This window comes from Panulirus ornatus, chromosome 19 (assembly GCF_036320965.1).
Source record: "Panulirus ornatus isolate Po-2019 chromosome 19, ASM3632096v1, whole genome shotgun sequence".
Classification (NCBI taxonomy): domain Eukaryota; kingdom Metazoa; phylum Arthropoda; class Malacostraca; order Decapoda; family Palinuridae; genus Panulirus; species Panulirus ornatus.
This window is the reverse complement of record NC_092242.1, coordinates 27,828,896-27,846,283: the sequence shown is the minus strand read 5'-3', so window position 1 is coordinate 27,846,283 and position 17,388 is coordinate 27,828,896. Positions and strand designations below refer to the sequence as shown.

The following is a 17,388-nucleotide window of genomic DNA, read 5'->3' as shown; positions in this document are numbered from 1 at the left end:
TTGATGGAACCACTATTCCTTCAAACATACCCATTTTTGCTTTCCGAGATAACGTTCTCGACTTCCACACATTCTTCAAGGCTCCCAGGATTTTCGCCCCCTCCCCACCCTATGATTCACTTCCGCTTCCATGGTTCCATCCGCTGCCAGATCCACTCCCAGATATCTAAAACACTTTACTTCCTCCAGTTTCTCTCCATTCAAACTTACCTCCCAATTGACTTGACCCTCAACCCTACTGTACCTAATAACCTTGCTCTTATTCACATTTACTCTCAACTTTCTTCTTTCACACACTTTACCAAACTCAGTCACCAGCTTCTGCAGTTTCTCACATGAATCAGCCACCAGCGCTGTATCATCAGCGAACAACAACTGACTCACTTCCAAAGCTCTCTCATCCACAACAGACTGCATACTTGCCCCTCTTTCCAAAACTCTTACATTCACCTCCCTAACAACCCCATCCATAAACAAATTAAACAGCCATGGAGACATCACACACCCCTGCCGCAAACCTACATTCACTGAGAACCAATCACTTTCCTCTCTTCCTACACGTACACATGCCTTACATCCTCGATAAAAACTTTTCACTGCTTCTAACAACTTGCCTCCCACACCATATATTCTTAGTACCTTCCACAAAGCATCTCTATCAACTCTATCATATGCCTTCTCCAGATCCATAAATGCTACATACAAATCCATTTGCTTTTCTAAGTATTTCTCACATATATTCTTCAAAGCAAACACCTGATCCACACATCCTCTACCACTTCTGAAACCACACTGCTCTTCCCCAATCTGGTGCTATGTACATGCCTTCACCCTCTCAATCAATTCCCTCCCATATAATTTACCAGGAATACTCAACAAACTTATACCTCTGTAATTTGAGCACTCGCTCTTATCCCCTTTGCCTTTATAGAATGGCACTATGCACGCATTCCGCCAATCCTCATGCACCTCACTATGAATCATACATACATTAAATAACCTTACCAACCAGTCAACAATACAGTCACCCCCTTTTTTAATAAATTCCACTGCAATACCATCCAAACCTGCTGCCTTGCTGGCTTTCATCTTCCGCAAAGCTTTTACTACCTCTTCTCTGTTTACCAAATCATTTTCCCTAACCCTCTCACTTTGCACACCACCTCGACCAAAACACCCTATATCTGCCAATCTATCATCAAACACATTCAACAAACCTTCAAAATAATCATTCCATCTCCTTCTCACATCACCACTACTTGTTATCACCTTCCCATTTGCGCCCTTCACTGAAGTTCCCATTTGCTCCCTTGTCTTACGCACTTTATTTACCTCCTTCCAGAACATCTTTTTATTCTCCCTAAAATTTAATGATACTCTCTCACCCCAACTCTCATTTGCCCTCTTTTTCACCTCTTGCACCTTTCTCTTGACCTCCTGTCCCTTTCTTTTATACATCTCCCACGCATTTGCATTTTTTCCCTGCAAAAATCGTCCAAATGCCTCTCTCTTCTCTTTCACTAATAATCTTACCTCGTCATCCCATCACTCACTACCCTTTCTAATCAACCCACCTCCCACGCTTCTCATGCCACAAGCATCTTTTGCGCAAGCCATCACTGCTTCCTTAAATACATCCGATTCCTCCCCCACTCCCATTACCTCCTTTGTTCTCACCTTTTTCCATTCTGTACTCAGTCTCTCCTGGTACTTCCTCACACAAGTCTCTTTCCCAAGCTCACTTACTCTCACCACCCTCTTCACCCCAACATTCTCTCTTCTTTTCTGAAAACACATACAAATCTTCACCTTCGCCTCCACAAGATAATGATCAGTCATCCCTCCAGTTGCACCTCTCAGCACATTAACATCCAAAAGTTATTTATTATACTTTGTCGCAGTCTCCCTCTTTAGCGGGGTAACGCAAGGAAACAGACGAAAGAATGGCCCAACACACCCACATACACATGTATATACATACACATCCAAACACGCACATATACATACCTATACATCTCAACATATATATATATATATATATATATATATATATATATATATATATATATATATATATATATATATATATATATATATATATATATATATATATATATATATATATATATATATATATATATATATACACACACAGACATATGCATATACACACATGTACATATTTCATACTGTCTGCCCTTATTCATTCTCGTCGCCACCCCACCACACATGAAATGAAAACCCCCTCACCCTGCATGTGCACGAGGTAGCGCTAGGAAAAGATAACAAAGGCCACATTCATTCACACTCATTCTCTAGCTGTCATGTATAATGCACCGAAACCACATCTCCCTTTACACATCCAGGCCCCACAAAACTTTCCATGGTTTACCCCAGACGCTTCACATGCCCTGGTTCAATCCATTGACAGCATGTCGATCCCGGTATACCACATCGTTACAATTCACTCTATTCCTTCCCCGCCTTTCACCCTCCTGCATGTTCAGGCCCCGATCGCTCAAAATCTTTTTCACTCCATCTTTCCAACTCCATTTTGATCTCCCACTTCTCGTTCCCTCCACCTCTAACACATATATCCTCTTTATCAATCTTTCCCCACTCATTCTCTCCATATGACCGAACCATTTCAAAACATCCTCTTCTGCCCTCTCACCCACACTCTTTTTATTACCACACATCTCTCTTACCCTTTCATTACTTACTCGATCGTACCACCTCACACCACATATTGTCCCCAAGCATCTCATTTCCAGCATATCCACTCTCCTCCGCGCAACTCTATCTATAGTATACGCCTTGCAACCATATAACATTCCTGGAACCATTATGTCTTCAAACATACCCATTTTTGCTTTCCAGGATAACGTTCTCGACTTCCACACATTTTTCAACGTTCCCAGAACTTTCGCCCCCTCCCCCACCCTATGATTCACTTCAGCTTCCATGGTTCCATCCACTGCCAAATCCACTCCCAGATATCTAAAACACTTCACTTCCTCCAGTTTTTCTCCATTCAAACTTACCTCCCAGTTGACTTGTCCCTCAACCCTACTGTACCTAATAACCTTGCTCTTATTCACATTTACTCTCAGCTTTCTTCTTTCACACACTTTACCAAACTAAGTCACCAGCTTCTGCAGTTTCTCACCCGAATCAGCCACCAGCGATGTATCACCTGCGAACAACAGCTGACTCACTTCCCAAGCTCTCATCCCCAACAGACTGCATATTTGCCCCTCTTTCCAAAACTCTTGCATTCACCTCCCTAACAACCCCCTCCATAAACATATTAAACAACCATGGAGACATCACGCACCCCTGCCGCAAACAAACATTCACTGAGAACCAATCACTTCCCTCTCTTCCTACTCATACACTTGCCTTACATCCTCGATAAAAACTTTTCATTGCTTCTAAACAACTTGCCTCCCACATCATATATTCTTAATACCTTCCACAGAGCATCTCTGTCAACTTTGTCATATGCCTCCTCCAGATCCATAAATGCCACATACAAATCCATTTCACATACATTCATCAAAGCAAACATCTGATCCACACATCCTCTACCACTTCTGAAACCACACTGCTCTTCCCAGTCTGATGCTCTGTACATGCTTTCACCCTCTCAATCAATACCCTCCCATATAATTTCCCAGGAATAGTCAACAAACGTATACCTCTGTAATTTGAGCACTCACTCTTATCCCCTTTGCCTTTGTACAATGGCACTATGCAAGCATTCCGCCAATCCTCAGGCACCTCACCATGAGTCATACATACATTGAATAACCTTACCAACCAGTCAACTATACAGTCACCCCCTCTTTTAATGAATTTCACTGCAATACCATCCACACCCGCTGCCTTGCCGTCTTTCATCTTCCGCAAAGCTTTTACTACCTCTTCTGTGTTTTCCAAATCATTCTCCCTAACTCCCTCACTTTGCACACCACCTCGACCAAAACACCCTATATCTGCCACTCTCTCATCAAACACATTCAACAAACCTTCAAAATACTCACTCTATCTCCTTCTCACACCACCTCTACTTGTTATCACCTCCTTATTAGCCCCCTTCACTGATGTTCCAATTTGTTCCCCTGTCTTATGCCCTTTATTTACCACCTTCCAAAACATCTTTTTATTCTCCCTAAAATTTAATGATACTCTCTCACCCCAACTCTCATTTACCCTCTTTTTCACCTCTTGCACCTTTCTCTTGATCTCCTGCCTCTTTCTTTTATATATCTCCCACTCATTTGCATTATTTCCCTGCAAAAATCGTCCAAATGCCTCTCTCTTCTCTTTCACTAATAATCTTACTTCTTCATGCCACCACTCACTACCCTTTCTAATCAACCCACCTCCCACGCTTCTCATGCCGCAAGCATCTTTTGCGCAAATCATCACTGCTTCCCTAAATACATCCCATTCTTCTCCAATTCCCCTTACGTCCTTTGTTCTCACCTTTTTCCATTCTGTACTCAGTCTCTCCTCGTACTTCCTCACACAAGTCTCCTTCCCAAGCTCACTAACTCTCACCACTCTCTTCACCCCAACGTTCTCTCTTCTTTTCTGAAAACCTCTACATATCTTCACCTTCGCTTCCACAAGATATTGATCAGACATCCCTCCAGTTGCACCTCTCAGGACATTAACATCCAAAAGTCTCTCTTTCGCGCGCCTATCAATTAACACGTAATCCAATAACGCTCTCTAGCCATCTCTCCTACTTACATACGTATCCTTATGTATATCTCTCTTTTTAAACCAGGTATTCCCAATCACCAATCCTTTTTCAGTACATAAATCTACAAGCTCTTTACCATTTCCATTTACAACACTGAACACCCAATGTACACCAGTTATTCCTCAGCTGCCACATTACTCACCTTTCCATTCAAATCAACCATCACTATAACCCGGTCTCGTGCATCAAAACTACTAACACACTCACTCTCCTACTCCAAAAACATTTGCCTCTCGTGATCTTTCTTCTCATGCCCAGGTGCATATGCACCAATAATCACCTATCTCTCTCCATCCACTTTCAGTTTTACCCAGATCAGTCTAGAGTTTACATTCTTACACTCTATCACATAGTCCCACCACTCCTGTTTCAGGAGAAGTGCCACTCCTTCCCTTGCTCTTGTTCTCTCACTAACTCCTGACTTTACTCCCAAGACATCCCCAAACCACTCTTTCCCTTTACCCTTGAGCTTCGTTTAACTCAGAGCCAAAACATCCAGGTTCCTTTCCTCAAACATACTACCTATCTCTCCTTTTTTCTCATCCTGGTTACATCCACACACATTTAGACACCCCAGTCTGAGTCTCCGAGGAGGATGAGCACTCCCCGCGTGACTCCTTCTTCTGTTTCCCTTTTTAGAAAGTTCAAACACAAGGAGGGGAGGGTTTCCAGCCTTCCGCTTCTTCCCCTTTAGTCGCCTACTACGACACATGAGGAATCCGTGGGATGTATTCTTTCTCCCCAATCCCCCTATATATAGAGAGAGAGAGTGTAAGAAAGTAAATTCTCGATTAATATGGGTAAAACTGAAAGTTGATGGAGAGAGGTGGGTGATTATTGGTGCTTATGCACCTGGGCATGAGAAGAAAGATCAAGAGAGGCAAGTGTTTTGGGAGCAGCTGAATGAGTGTGTTAGTGGTTTTGATGCACGAGACCGGGTTATAGTGATGGGTGATTTGAATGCAAAGGTGAGTAATGTGGCAGTTGAGGGAATAATTGGTATACATGGGGTGTTCAGTGTTGTAAATGGAAATGGTGAAGAGCTTCTAGATTTATGTGCTGAAAAAGGACTGATGATTGGGAATACCTGGTTTAAAAAGCGAGATATACATAAGTATACTTATGTAAGTAGGAGAGATGGCCAGAGAGCGTTATTGGATTACGTGTTAATTGACAGGCGTGCGAAAGAGAGACTTTTGGATGTTAATGTGCTGAGAGGTGCAACTGGTGGGATGTCTGATCATTATCTTGTGGAGGCTAAGGTGAAGATTTGTATGGGTTTTCAGAAAAGAAGAGTGAATGTTGGGGTGAAGAGGGTGGTGAGAGTAAGTGAGCTTGAGAAGGAGACCTGTGTGAGGAAGTACCAGGAGAGACTGAGTACAGAATGGAAAAAGGTGAGAACAATGGAAGTAAGGGGAGTGGGGGAGGAATGGGATGTATTTAGGGAATCAGTGATGGATTGCGCAAAAGATGCTTGTGGCATGAGAAGAGTGGGAGGTGGGTTGATTAGAAAGGGTAGTGAGTGGTGGGATGAAGAAGTAAGAGTATTAGTGAAAGAGAAGAGAGAGGCATTTGGACGATTTTTGCAGGGAAAAAATGCAATTGAGTGGGAGATGTATAAAAGAAAGAGACAGGAGGTCAAGAGAAAGGTGGAAGAGGTGAAAAAAGGGCAAATGAGAGATGGGGTGAGAGAGTATCATTAAATTTTAGGGAGAATAAAAAGATGTTCTGGAAGGAGGTAAATAAAGTGCGTAAGACAAGGGAGCAAATGGGAACTTCAGTGAAGGGCGCAAATGGGAAAGTGATAACAAGTAGTGGTGATGTGAGAAGGAGATGGAGTGAGTATTTTGAAGGTCTGTTGAATGTGTTTGATGATAGAGTGGCAGATATAGGGTGTTTTGGTCGAGGTGGTGTGCAAAGTGAGAGGGTTAGGGAAAATGATTTGGTAAACAGAGAAGAGGTAGTGAAAGCTTTGCGGAAGATGAAAGCCGGCAAGGCAGCAGGTTTGGATGGTATTGCAGTGGAATTTATTAAAAAAGGGGGTGACTGTATTGTTGACTGGTTGGTAAGGTTATTTAATGTATGTATGACTCATGGTGAGGTGCCTGAGGATTGGCGGAATGCGTGCATAGTGCCATTGTACAAAGGCAAAGGGGATAAGAGTGAGTGCTCAAATTACAGAGGTATAAGTTTGTTGAGTATTCCTGGTAAATTATATGGGAGGGTATTAATTGAGAGGGTGAAGGCATGTACAGAGCATCAGATTGGGGAAGAGCAGTGTGGTTTCAGAAGTGGTAGAGGATGTGTGGATCAGGTGTTTGCTTTGAAGAATGTATGTGAGAAATACTTAGAAAAGCAAATGGATTTGTATGTAGCATTTATGGATCTGGAGAAGGCATATGATAGAGTTGATAGAGATGCTCTGTGGAAGGTATTAAGAATATATGGTGTGGGAGGAAAGTTGTTAGAAGCAGTGAAAAGTTTTTATCGAGGATGTAAGGCATGTGTACGTGTAGGAAGAGAGGAAAGTGATTGGTTCTCAGTGAATGTAGGTTTGCGGCAGGGGTGTGTGATGTCTCCATGGTTGTTTAATTTGTTTATGGATGGGGTTGTTAGGGAGGTAAATGCAAGAGTTTTGGAAAGAGGGGCAAGTATGAAGTCTGTTGGGGATGAGAGAGCTTGGGAAGTGAGTCAGTTGTTGTTCGCTGATGATACAGCGCTGGTGGCTGATTCATGTGTGAAACTGCAGAAGCTGGTGACTGAGTTTGGTAAAGTGTGTGGAAGAAGAAAGTTAAGAGTAAATGTGAATAAGAGCAAGGTTATTAGGTACAGTAGGGTTGAGGGTCAAGTCAATTGGGAGGTGAGTTTGAATGGAGAAAAACTGGAGGAAGTGAAGTGTTTTAGATATCTGGGAGTGGATCTGGCAGCGGATGGAACCATGGAAGCGGAAGTGGATCATAGGGTGGGGGAGGGGGCGAAAATTCTGGTGGCCTTGAAGAATGTGTGGAAGTCGAGAACATTATCTCGGAAAGCAAAAATGGGTATGTTTGAAGGAATAGTGGTTCCAACAATGTTGTATGGTTGCGAGGCGTGGGCTATGGATAGAGTTGTGCGCAGGAGGATGGATGTGCTGGAAATGAGATGTTTGAGGACAATGTGTGGTGTGAGGTGGTTTGATCGAGTGAGTAACGTAAGGGTAAGAGAGATGTGTGGAAATAAAAAGAGCGTGGTTGAGAGAGCAGAAGAGGGTGTTTTGAAGTGGTTTGGGCATATGGAGAGGATGAGTGAGGAAAGATTGACCAAGAGGATATATGTGTCGGAGGTGGAGGGAACAAGGAGAAGAGGGAGACCAAATTGGAGGTGGAAAGATGGAGTGAAAAAGATTTTGTGTGATCGGGGCCTGAACATGCAGCAGGGTGAAAGGAGGGCAAGGAATAGAGTGAATTGGAGCGATGTGGTATACCGGGGCTGACGTGCTTTCAGTGGATTGAATCAAGGCATGTGAAGCCTCTGGGGTAAACCATGGAAAGCTGTGTAGGTATGTATATTTGCGTGTGTGGACGTATGTATATACATGTGTATGGGGGGGGGGGGATTGGGCCATTTCTTTCGTCTGTTTCCTTGCGCTACCTCGCAAACGCGGGAGACAGCGACAAAGTATAAAAAATATATATATATATATATATATATATATATATATATATATATATATATATATATATATATATATATATATATATATATATTCATTTATTAATCTGCTTTGTCGCTGTCTCCCGCGTTTGCGAGATAGCGCAAGGAAACAGACGACAGAAATGGCCCAACCCACCCTCATACACATGTATATACATACACGTCCACACACGCAAATATACATACCTATACATCTCAATGTACACATATATATACACACACAGACACATACATATATACCCATGCACACAATTCACACTGTCTGCCCCTATTCATTCACATCGCCACCTCGCCACACATGGAATACCATCCCCCTCCCCCTCATGTGTGCGAGGTAGCGCTAGGAAAAGAAAACAAAGGCCCCATTCGTTCACACTCAGTCTCTAGCTGTCATGCAATAATGCCCGAAACCACAGCTCCCTTTCCATATCCAGGCCCCACACAACTTTCCATGGTTCACCCCACACGCCTCACATGCCCTGATTCAATCCACTGGCAGCACGTCAACCCCGGTACACCACATCGATCCAATTCACTATATTCCTTGCCCTCCTTTCACCCTCCTGCATGTTCAGGCCCCGATCACTCAAAATCTTTTTCACTCCATCTTTCCACCTCCAATTTGGTCTCCCATTTCTCCTCGTTCCCTCCACCTCTGACACATATATCCTCTTGGTCAATCTTTCCTCACTCATTCTCTCCATGAGACCAAACCATTTCAAAACACCCTCTTCTGTTCTCTCAACCACGCTCTTCTTATTTCCACACATCTCTCTTACCCATACCATACTTACTCGATCAAACACCCTCCTGCGCACAACTCTATCCATAGCCCACGCCTCGCAACCATACATTGTTGGAACCACTATTCCTTCAAACATACCCATTTTTGCTTTCGAAGATAATGTTCTCGACTTCCACACATTCTTCAAGGCTCCCAGGATTTTCGCCCCCTCCCCACCCTATGATTCACTTCCGCTTCCATGGTTCCATCCGCTGCCAGATCCACTCCCAGATATCTAAAACACTTTACTTCCTCCAGTTTTTCTCCATTCAAACTTACCTCCCAACTGACTTGACACTCAACCCTACTGTACCTAATAACCTTGCTCTTATTCACATTTACTCTTAACTTTCTTCTTTCACACACTTTACTAAGCTCAGTCACCAGCTTCTGCAGTTTCTCACATGAATCAGCCACCAGCGCTGTATCATCAGCGAACAACAACTGACGCACTTCCCAAGCTCTCTCATCCACAACAGACTTCATACTTGCCCCTCTTTCCAAAACTCTTGCATTTACCTCCCTAACAACCCCATCCATAAACAAATTAAACAACCATGGAGACATCACACACCCCTGCCGCAAACTTACAGTCACTGAGAACCAATCACTTCCCTCTCTTCCTACACGTACACATGCCTTACATCCTCGATAAAAACTTTTCACTGCTTCTAACAACTTGCCTCCCACACCATATATTCTTAATACCTTCCACAGAGCATCTCTATCAACTCTATCATATGCCTTCTCCAGATCCATAAATGCTACAGACAAATCCATTTGCTTTTCTAGGTACTTCTCACATACATTCTTCAAAGCAAACACCTGATCCACACATCCTCTACCACTTCTGAAACCACAGTGCTCTTCTCCAATCTGATGCTATGTACATGCCTTCACCCTCTCAATCAATACCCTCCCTAATAATTTACCAGGAATACTCAACAAACTTATATATACATAACTTATATATATATATATATATATATATATATATATATATATATATATATATATATCTTTTCTTTTTTCTTTCAAACTATTCGCCATTTCCCGCATTAGCGAGGTAGCGTTAAGATCAGAGGACTGGGCCTTTGAGGGAATACCCTCACCTGGCCCAATTCTCTGTTCCTTCTTTTGGAAAATTAAAAAAAAACGAGAGGGGAGGATTTCCAGCCACCCGCTCCCTCCCCTTTTAGTCGCCTTCTACGACACGCAGGGAATATAATCGAGAGAGACTCTCCTCGAAGGCCGAGGCGGAGAAGGGTTCCATGTGAACATCAGTTGGACATGGGTTAGTCGATCCTAAGCCCAAGGCGAAAGCCTGATCCCACGTAGAGGCGACGACCCCAAGAGAAAAAGCTGAAGGGTTCGTTGGTTGGTAGAGGTAAGTGGCTTTAGTCTCGGTGGTGGTAGAATTCTTGCAGCTACCACTCCTGCTCCTATTGCTGCGGCTCCTACTACTGCTGATGATGATGATGATGATGCCAATGAATATATATATATATATATATATATATATATATATATATATATATATATATATATATATATATATATATATATATATATATATATATATATATATATATATATATATATATGTGAAGCGTCAAGGGTAAGCCATGAAAAGGCTTGTGGGGCCTGGATGTGGAAAGAGAGCTGTGGTTTCGGTGCATTATACATGACAGCTAGAGAATGAGTGTGAACAAATGTGGCCTTTGTTGTCTCTTCCTAGTGATACCTCGCGCACATGAGGGGGGAGGGGGTTGTTATTTCATGTGTGGCGGGGTGGAGATGGGAATTAATAAAGTCAGACAGTATGAATTATGCACATGTATATATATGTATATGTCTGTGTGTGTATATATATGCATACGTTGAGATGTATAGGTATGTATATTTGCATGTGTGGACATGTATGTATATACATGTGTATGTGGGTGGGTTGGGCCATTCTTTCGTCTGTTTCCTTGCGCTGCCTCGCTAACGCGGGAGACAGCAACAAAGCAAAATAATAATAATAATGATAATGATATATATATATATATATATATATATATATATATATATATATATATAAATATATATATATATATATATATATATATATATATATATATATATATATATATATATATATATATGTATACGTTGAAATGTATAGGTATGTATATATGTGCGTGTGTGGACGTGTATGTATATACATGTGTATGTGGGTGGGTTGGGCCATTCCTTTCGTCTGTTTCCTTGCGCTATCTCGCTAACGAGGGAGACACCGACAAAGTGTAATAAATAAACAAATATAAATATCATCTTCTTTATCATACTTAATCGCCGTCTCCCGCGATGGCGAGGTAGCGCAAGGAAACAGACGAAAGAATGGCCCAACCCACTCATATACACATGTATGAATGCCCACACACGCGCAGATACATACCTATACATTTCACTGTATACACGCATATACATACATAGATATACACATATATACAAATGTACATATTCATACTTGCTGCCTTCATCCATGCTCTTCGCCACCCCGCCACACAGGAAATACGCATATACATACCCATACATTTCAATGTATACATACATATACATACATATATATACACATATATACAAATGTACATATTCATACTTGCTGCCTTCATCCATGCTCGTCGCCACCCCGCCACACATGAAATAGCAACCCCCTCCCCTCGCGAGGTAGTGCTAGGAAAAGACAACAAAGGCCACGTTCGTTCACACTCAGTCTCTAGCTGTCATGTAATAATGCACCGAAACCACAGCTCCCTTTCCACATTCAGACCCCACAAACCTTTCCATGGTTTACTCCAGACGCTCCACATGCCCTAGTTCAGTCCAATGACAGCACGTCGACCCCGGTATACCACATTGTTCCAATTCACTATATATATCTCTATAATATCTATTCATTTATTTTACTTAACCGCCGTCTCCCGCGTCAGCGAGGTAGCGTAAGGAAGCAGACGGGGAATCACCTCAAGTCTCTAGGTGACCTTCTCCTGCATCTGTGATCTCTGTTGATCAATCATATCATCACTCTTACAAGACATTGTGTTAACGCAATCCTGGCAGATAGAGCCAAGAACAGATCATGGTGGCAGCTAACTAGGATAAAACACGTCTCCCGGACGCATGATTCTCCAGTGGCCGTCTATTGAGACTACATTGTGACAACATTGGCCTCTCTAACCAGTGGGTTAGAGGGGGAGTCAGGTAAGTCCTCATGACTCCTCTCCAATTGCCTGTGCTGCCTGTTAGCGACCCCACTCCTGGCAAATGCTCCTCATCCATCATCATCTTCACTACTCCGTCCCGCTCTATGATGCCGGTCTCATCACCACGTGATCTGGTCCGTCCCACGTGATCTAGTTCGTTCCACGTGACCTAGTTCGTTCCACGTGACCTAGTTCGTCCCACGTGACCTAGTTCGTCCCACGTGATCTAGTTCGTTCCACGTGACCTAGTTCGTCCCACGTGACCTAGTTCGTCCCACGTGATCTAGTTCGTTCCACGTGGTCTGGTCCTTTCCACAAGCTTAGTCTAGTCGTTCCCTCGAGGTCTGGTCCGTTCCATGTGGTCTGGTCCATACCAGACGACCCTCCTCACTCTTATCTGAGGGAATTCCTTCCTTCCTCACGACCCACTACCGCCTCAGGTCATCGTTGTCCGCGTCACGTCAACACCGTCTTCCGCTTGAACGCAATGTACTTCGCTCCTCCCACTTCATGGCCTCAACTCCCACAACTGACCTTTGGTCTTCGGATGGTCTACATCATGACGTCAGCTCCTCTGGTGCTGGGTCGGCCTACATCCAGTGGGCACTCAATCCCCACTTTGTTCAATGTACTAATCAATGCATTAATGAAATCGATTCCTCAGTGTCCTAGAAATATCACTCTAAACTATGATGATGATGTTCTTGTACACACCAAACATAACTTGAAATGCAGACTGTTCTTAACTGCATACACATAGCCGGTGAATAGTATGAAAGAAAGATATATATATATATATATATATATATATATATATATATATATATCATCCCTGGGGATAGGGGAGAAAGATTACTACCCACGTATTCCCTGCGTGTCGAAGAAGGCAACTAAGAGTGGCGGGAGCGAGTAGCTAGAAATCCTCCCTTCCTGTTTTTCTTTTCAAAATAGTGAACAGAGTAAAAAGCCAAGCGAGGAATTTTCCCTCTAAGGCTCTGTCATCTGTGCTTGACGCTCCTCACTAACGTGGGACATGGCGAGCATGTATGAAAAGAAAATTGTTACCACTGTAGAGAGTAACGGTATGATGAGACACGAACAATGAGTGTGTACATGAGCCACTCGTCAAACTGGTATATCTCTCCTCCCACATACTGCTTTCTGCCCAACCCAGATACTCTCAACTGCCTCTCCTGGTCAGACACTATCCACCTCCCCTCCTGGCCAGACACTATCCACCTCCCCTCCTGGTCAGACACTATCCACCTCCCCTCCTGGCCAGACACTATCCACTTCCCCTCCTGGTCAGACACTATCCACCTCCCCTCCTGGCCAGACACTATCCACTTCCCCTCCTGGTCAGACACTATCCACCTCCCCTCCTGGCCAGACACTATCCACCTCCCCTCCTGGTCAGACACTATCCACTTCCCCTCCTGGCCAGACACTATCCACCTCCCCTCCTGGCCAGACACTATCCACCTCCCCTCCTGGTCAGACACTATCCACTTCCCCTCCTGGTCAGACACTATCCACCTCCCCTCCTGGCCAGACACTATCCACCTCCCCTCCTGGTCAGACACTATCCACCTCCCCTCCTGGTCAGACACTATCCACTTCCCCTCCTGGTCAGACACTATCCACCTCCCCTCCTGGCCAGACACTATCCACCTCCCCTCCTGGTCAGACACTATCCACCTCCCCTCCTGGCCAGACACTATCCACCTCCCCTCCTGGTCAGACACTATCCACCTCCCCTCCTGGTCAGACACTATCCACCTCCCCTCCTGGCCAGACACTATCCACCTCTCCTCCTGGTCAGACACTATCCACCTCCCCGCCTGGTTACCCACATAATACTTACCTTCTCTCCTCCATTCTGAAGGTTTGCTTGTCATTCTTGACCTGGGCAGTTCATCACCATCACCATCAACCTCTTGACCATCACCATCACCATCACCGCTGTCTTCACTTTCACCTTAATCACCATTGCCCTTATCATCTTGAGTACCATTATCACCATTATCACGACCACTGTCGTCACCATTCTCATAATCCCAATCATCACTATCATCATGAATCACCATCATCATCACCCTGGTCACCACCGTCACCATCATCATCACCCTGGTCACCACCGTCACCATCATCATCACCCTGGTCACCACCGTCACCATCATCATCACCCTGGTCACCACCGTCACCATCACCATCACCCTGGTCACCACCGTCACCATCATCATCACCCTGATCACCACCGTCACCATCATCATCACCCTGGTCACCACCGTCACCATCATCATCACCCTGGTCACCACCGTCACCATCACCATCACCCTGGTCACCACCGTCACCATCACCATCACCCTGGTCACCACCACCACCATCATCATCACCCTGGTCACCACCGTCACCATCATCATCACCCTGGTCACCACCGTCACCATCACCATCACCCTGGTCACCACCGTCACCATCATCATCACCCTGATCACCACCACCACCATCATCATCACCCTGGTCACCACCGTCACCATCATCATCACCCTGGTCACCACCGTCACCATCACCATCACCCTGGTCACCACCACCACCATCATCATCACCCTGGTCACCATCACCACCATCATCATCACCCTGGTCACCACCGTCACCATCATCATCACCCTGGTCACCACCACCACCATCATCATCACCCTGGTCACCATCACCACCATCATCATCACCCTGGTCACCACCACCACCATCATCATCACCCTGGTCACCACCACCACCATCATCATCACCCTGGTCACCACCGTCACCATCATCATCACCCTGGTCACCACCGTCACCATCATCATCACCCTGGTCACCACCACCACCATCATCATCACCCTGGTCACCACCGTCACCATCATCATCACCCTGGTCACCATCACCACCATCATCATCACCCTGGTCACCACCGTCACCATCATCATCACCCTGGTCACCACCACCACCATCATCATCACCCTGGTCACCATCACCACCATCATCATCACCCTGGTCACCATCACCACCATCATCATCACCCTGGTCACCACCACCACCATCATCATCACCCTGGTCACCACCGTCACCATCATCATCACCCTGGTCACCACCGTCACCATCATCATCACCCTGGTCACCACCACCACCATCATCATCACCCTGGTCACCACCGTCACCATCATCATCACCCTGATCACCACCACCACCATCATCATCACCCTGGTCACCACCGTCACCATCATCATCACCCTGGTCACCACCGTCACCATCACCATCACCCTGGTCACCACCGTCACCATCATCATCACCCTGATCACCACCACCACCATCATCATCACCCTGGTCACCACCGTCACCATCATCATCACCCTGGTCACCACCGTCACCATCACCATCACCCTGGTCACCACCACCACCATCATCATCACCCTGGTCACCATCACCACCATCATCATCACCCTGGTCACCACCGTCACCATCATCATCACCCTGGTCACCACCACCACCATCATCATCACCCTGGTCACCATCACCACCATCATCATCACCCTGGTCACCACCACCACCATCATCATCACCCTGGTCACCACCACCACCATCATCATCACCCTGGTCACCATCACCACCATCATCATCACCCTGGTCACCACCACCACCATCATCATCACCCTGGTCACCACCGTCACCATCATCATCACCCTGGTCACCACCGTCACCATCATCATCACCCTGGTCACCACCACCACCATCATCATCACCCTGGTCACCACCGTCACCATCATCATCACCCTGGTCACCACCACCACCATCATCATCACCCTGGTCACCACCGTCACCATCATCATCACCCTGGTCACCACCACCACCATCATCATCACCCTGGTCACCACCGTCACCATCATCATCACCCTGGTCACCACCGTCACCATCATCATCACCCTGGTCACCACCGTCACCATCATCATCACCCTGGTCACCACCACCACCATCATCATCACCCTGGTCACCACCGTCACCATCACCATCACCCTGGTCACCACCGTCACCATCATCATCACCCTGGTCACCACCGTCACCATCATCATCACCCTGGTCACCACCACCACCATCATCATCACCCTGGTCACCACCGTCACCATCATCATCACCCTGGTCACCACCGTCACCATCATCATCACCCTGGTCACCACCACCACCATCATCATCACCCTGGTCACCACCACCACCATCATCATCACCCTGGTCACCATCACCACCATCATCATCACCCTGGTCACCACCGTCACCATCATCATCACCCTGGTCACCACCACCACCATCATCATCACCCTGGTCACCACCGACACCATCATCATCACCCTGGTCACCACCACCACCATCATCATCACCCTGGTCACCACCGTCACCATCATCATCACCCTGGTCACCACCGTCACCATCATCATCACCCTGGTCACCACCACCACCATCATCATCACCCTGGTCACCACCGTCACCATCATCATCACCCTGGTCACCACCGTCACCATCATCATCACCCTGGTCACCACCACCACCATCATCATCACCCTGGTCACCACCGTCACCATCATCATCACCCTGGTCACCACCGTCACCATCATCATCACCCTGGTCACCACCACCACCATCATCATCACCCTGGTCACCACCACCACCATCATCATCACCCTGGTCACCACCGTCACCATCATCATCACCCTGGTCACCACCGTCACCATCATCATCACCCTGGTCACCACCGTCACCATCATCATCACCCTGGTCACCACCACCACCATCATCATCACCCTGGTCACCACCGTCACCATCATCATCACCCTGGTCACCACCGTCACCATCATCATCACCCT

General features: G+C 45.7%; 1 protein-coding gene across 2 annotated transcripts in view; it reads right to left on the bottom strand.

Annotated features, from left to right (window-relative positions):
- LOC139755473 (uncharacterized) overlaps positions 1 to 17,388 on the bottom strand; it is a 77,250-nt gene that overhangs the window by 29,766 nt on the left and 30,096 nt on the right. The window lies entirely within an intron of this gene.